The sequence below is a fragment of the Suricata suricatta genome, chromosome 8, assembly GCF_006229205.1.
Source record: "Suricata suricatta isolate VVHF042 chromosome 8, meerkat_22Aug2017_6uvM2_HiC, whole genome shotgun sequence".
Classification (NCBI taxonomy): domain Eukaryota; kingdom Metazoa; phylum Chordata; class Mammalia; order Carnivora; family Herpestidae; genus Suricata; species Suricata suricatta.
The window spans coordinates 60,154,090-60,159,481 of NC_043707.1; the positions used below are offsets into that span (position 1 = coordinate 60,154,090).

General features: G+C 37.0%; 1 pseudogene; it reads right to left on the reverse strand.

Moving 5' to 3' along the window:
• Positions 1-2,124: 2,124 nt before the first annotated feature.
• On the reverse strand, positions 2,125-4,367 carry LOC115297621 (annotated as a pseudogene).
• Positions 4,368-5,392: the final 1,025 nt, after the last annotated feature.

Consider the following 5,392-nt stretch of genomic DNA (forward strand, 5'->3'; position numbering starts at 1 on the left):
AAAACTATTCCCAACATTTTCATTATTATGACTATGTAGATTCTATTCAAGTAATGTACTATTAGTACATGTCCTTTCTTTCACAACTTTCTGCTTTTTTTTTGACGTTAATAATGGCTTCATTATCTTATTTGCTTAGTTTTATTTAAATCTTGGCACACAAAATAATAGCTGTGTTGAAAGTGTCTTATTACATTATTACCTTACAGTTATACAGATTAGAGGTCTGACCAGCTCAGATCACATTGGGCTAAAGTCAGGGTGGGCACATTCTTTCCTAGAGTTCTAAGGGTAAACCTTTGTTCCAGTTTCTAGAGGCTGATACATTTCTTGGCTTGTGACCCCTTCTATCCTCAAAGCCAGCCGTGGTGGGTTGAGACTTTCTCACACCACATTGATGTAACCTCTTCTTCTGCCCACCTTTTCACTTTTTAAGGAACATTGTGATTATATTAGACACCTCTGGATAATCTCTCTATTTTAAGATTAGCTTATTAGTAAACATATTTTATCTATAACCTTAATTTCCTTTTACCATATAAGGTGATATTCACAGGTTCCAGGGATTAAGACATGCACATCTTTAAGGGGTTTATTATCCTGCCTACTTCAACATACACAGGGAACACATCTTAAAATATTTGCTATGCATGTACATTTGATCAACAGGTTAGCTGGATATAGAATTCTAGGTTTGAAATTATTCCATTCAGCAGCGTCTAGGTGGCTCAGTCAGTTAAGCATCCAACTTCAGCTCAGGTCACCATCTCACTGCTTGTGGGTTCAAGCCCCATGGTGGTCTCTGTGCTGACAGCTCAGAGCCTGGGGCCTGCTTCAGATTCTGTCTCCTTCTCCCTCTGCCCCTCCCCCACTCACACATATTCTTTCTCTGTCTCTCTCAAATATAAATAAATGTCAAAAAATTTAAAAAATGATTTCATTCATAATTTATAAAACATTACTTAATTTTCCTATAGCTTCAATTCAAATGAGATTCTGAGTTTCTTTCTAGAAAAACTTAAGGAACTTATTATTACTGGAATTACAAAATCTTATAGTCATGTGTCTTCGTTTTACATATTTTATTTACTGTGCTAGGCACTTGGGCAGAGTTTTTTTCACTTTAGAGACACATATCCTTCAGTTCCATTTTTTTTCTAATTATTTGAAATTACTGTGTTCCTTTTTATCATTTTTTCTTTTTCCTTTATCTGGACTTCTTATGGTTTGGATATTGAACTTCTATAGTTTGGCCACACTCAAGTACATGAAAGTAGAAAAAAAGGAATTATGTTTATATTTAATAATATAAAATTTAAATTAAACATATTTATTATTAATATATGTATGTATATATAATTTCTATGCTGTCCTTTTGCTCACTCTTTTATCTTATTTTCTGGAACATTTCTTCAATTTTCTCATCCAATATTCTCATTGAATTTGTAAAAAAAATACCTGGAACATTTTTAATGTTTAAGAACTAAACTCTTATTCATAACTTTTTGTCTATATATTTTCTTTTTCAAGAATGGTTTATTTGAAGTTTCCTTTTGCTTCTTGCATAGCCTCTGTTTTCTCTTAATTTCTTTTATTTCTGAATGATTTTTGGCCCCTTTCTCTCATACGTTTCCCAACACTTAGTGATACCGGAATATCCATCATGTATAAGAATAAGACACAAAACCTTCTGGAAATTTTGCATGTAGTGGTCAGATTTATTGATAACTGTGTTAAGGAAGAAATGGTGAAGTAATATTTAGGGACTACTGATTGCAAGTGGTTCTGTGGCTGAACTAAATCCACAGTCACTAATACCCACTGGATTCATAACCAATACATGAAGACTAGAGGTCACATATCTCCTATTCTATTTCATTAATATATTGCAGAACCTTTTTACATTAATCAGAGTACAGGCACACCTTGGAGATTTTGCTGCTTTGGTTCCAGATCACCACAACAAAGCAAATACTCCAATAAAACAAATCAAAAGAATGTTTGGGTTCCCAATGCATATAAAAGTTATGTTTACACCATACTGTAATCTATTAGGTGTGCTATAGTATAATGTCTTTAAAAACAATGTATCTTAATTTAAATATACTTTATTGCTAAAAAGTGTCAATCATCAGCTGAGCTTTCAGCGAGTGATAATCTTTTTGCTGGTGAAGGATCTTGCCTCCAGGTTGACTGCGGCTGACTGACCAGGGAGGTGGCTGCTGAAGGCGGGGTGGCTGTGACAATTTCTTTAAAAAATTTTAATGCTTTTTATGTATTTTTGAGAGACAGAAAGAGGCAGTGTGAGCAGGGGAGGGTCAGAGAGAGAGGGAGACACAGAATCCGAAGCAGGCTCCAGGCTCTGAGCTAGCTGTCAGCACAGAGCCCGACGCGGGGCTCGAACCCATGAACCGTGGGATCATGACCTGAGCTGAAGCCAGACGCTTAACCAACTAAGCCGCCCAGGTGCCCCTGTGGCAATTTCTTAAAATAAGACAACAGTGAAATTTGCTGCAATTGACTCTCCCTTTCATGGACAATTTCTCCATAGCATGGGATGCTGTTTGACAGCATTTCACCCACAGTAAAACTTCTTTCACAATTGGAGTCAATCCTCTCCATCCCTGCTGCTGCTTTATCAAGTAGGTTGATGTCATATTCTAAATCCTCTGTTCTCCCTTCAACAATCTTCACAGCATCTGCACCAGGAGTAGATTTCATTTCAAGAAACCACTTTGTTTACTCATCTGTAAGAAGCAATTTCTCATCTATAGAAGTTTTATCATGAGATTGCAGTCATTCAGTCCCATCTTCAGGCTCCACTTCTAATTCCACTTCCCTTGCAGTTTCTACATCTGCAGTTACTTCCTCCACTGAAGTCTTGAATCCTCCAACTCATCTATGAGGGTTAGAATCGACTTCTTCCAAACTTTTGTTCATGTTGATATTTTGACCTCTTCCCATGAATCACAAAATTCTTAATTGCCTCTAGAATGGCGAATCCTTTCTAGAAGGTTTTCAATTTACTTTTCCCAGATCTATCCGAGGAGCCACTATCCAGGGCAGCTATAGCTTTACAATATGTATTCCCTAAACAAGAAGACTTGAAAGCTGAAATTACTTCTTGATCCATGGGCTACAGAATGGATATTGATTTGTGTAAGCAGACATGAAAATAACATTAATCTTGTTGTCCATCTCCATTAGAGCTCTTGGGTGACCAGGTGCATTAATAATGAGCAGTGATTTTGAAAGAATTTCTTTTCCTGAGCAGGACATCTCAACTGTGGGCTTAAAATACCCCGGAAGCCATATTGTAAACAGATGTGCTCTCATCCAGGCTTTGTTGTTCCATTTAGAGAGCACAAGCAGAACAGACTTAGCATTCTAATAATTCTTAAGGACCCCTAGGGTTTCCAGAGTGGTAAATGAGCATTCACGTCAACTTAAAGTCACCAGCCCTATTAGCCCCTAAAAAGAGAGTCAACCTGTCCTTTGAAGCTAAAACCAAGCATCGACTTCTTTATAACTATGAAAGTCCTAGATGGCACCTTCTTTCAATACAAGGCTGTTTCATCTACGTTGCAAATATGTTGTTTAGTATAAGCCATCTTCATCAATTATCTTAACTAGATTTCTGGATAACACTTCACCTTCTATATCAGTACTTGCTGCTTCACCTTGAACTTTTATGGTGTGAAGATGGCTTCTTTTTTTAAGTCTTTTGAACCACCCTCTGCTAGTTGAGACTTTTCTTCTGCAGCTCCCTCACCTCTCTTAGAAAGCCTTCTTGGAAAGAAGAGAGCTAGGGTCTTCCTCCAGATTAGGCTTCTGCTTAGAGAACATTGTGGCTGGTTTGATCTTCTATTTAGGCCACTAAAACTTGCTCCAGATCAGCAAGAGGGCTATTTTAGTTTCTTATCATTCATGTGTTCACTGGATTAGCACTTCTAATTTCCTCCAAGAATTTCTTCTTTTTTCATTCACAACTTGGTGAACTGTCTGTCAAGAGGCCTAGCTTTCAGCCTATCTTGGCTTTCAACATGCCTTCCTCACTAAGCTTAATCATTTCTAGCTTTTGATTAAAGTGAGAGATGTGTGGGGCACCTGGGTGGCTGAGTCGGTTAAGCATCCAGCTTCATCTCAGGTCATGATCTCATGGTTCATGGGTTCGAGCCCCACATCAGGCTCTATGCTTACAAGCTAGCTCAGAGCCTGGAGCCTGCTTCGGATTCTGTTTCTCCCTCTCTCTCTCTGACCCTCCCCTGTTCTATCTCTCTCCGTCTCTCAAAAATAAATAAATAAAAATTAAAATAAAAATAAAGTGAGAGACGTGTGACCCTATCACTTGAACACTTGGAGGCCATTGTAGGGTAATCAATTGGCCTAATTTCAATATCACTTTTTGTCCAGGAATATGGAGGCCCCAGGAGAGAACAAGAGACAGGTGAATGGCCAGTTGGTGCAGTATCAGAACAAACACATTTACCTATTAAGATTGGCATCTTATATGGGTGTTGTTCATGGCACCCTAAAACAATTACAATAGTAATGTCAAAGATTGCTGATCATAGATCAGCACAGCAAATGTTATAGTAATACAAACTTTGAAATATAGTGATAATTATTAAAATGTAATTCAAAGAGACATGAAGAAAGAAATGTACTTAGAGACACAAAGTGAACAAATTCTGTTGGAAAAATGGTGCCAGTAGACATACTTGATGCAGGGTTGACACAACCTTCAATCTGTAAAAAACACAGTATCTACAAAATGCAATAAAGTGCAATGCAATAAAATGCGGTATGACTGTATCTCTAACAAATAATTTTTAAAATAATGTTTTGTATCTTTAATATAAGAAATGAGAAAATAGCTCAAGAACTAGCAATGGTATGGATTCCTTAGATTTCCCTTCCTTCTTACCTTCATGACTTAGGAGATGTCTGCTTTCAGGTATTTAGAGAGAAAAATTGTTTAAAGAATAAAAATATCAATAAGCAGAATGAACTTTTTACCTTGTCTGTTGTGATAGTCACAATAAAATATTCTGCTTTTTAAAAAATGTTCTTAAGTTTATTTATTTTGAGAGGGGGAGGAGCAGAGAGAGAAAGAGAGAGAGAGAGAGAGAGAGAGAGAGAGAGAGAATCCCAATCAGGCTCTGCACTGAGATAATGGGGCTAGAACTTACAAACTGCAAGATCATGACCAGAGCCAAAACCAAGAGTCAGATGCTTAACTGACTGAGCTAACTGGGCACCCAAAATATCATGCTTTTTATTTTCCTTATAAAACAGAAAAATTCCCTTTACTGCATCTCAAAACTTATGATGAAGATTTTATCCTTTTTTTTTTTTTAGGTTTGACCATTTTATTCAAATAGTCTCACTC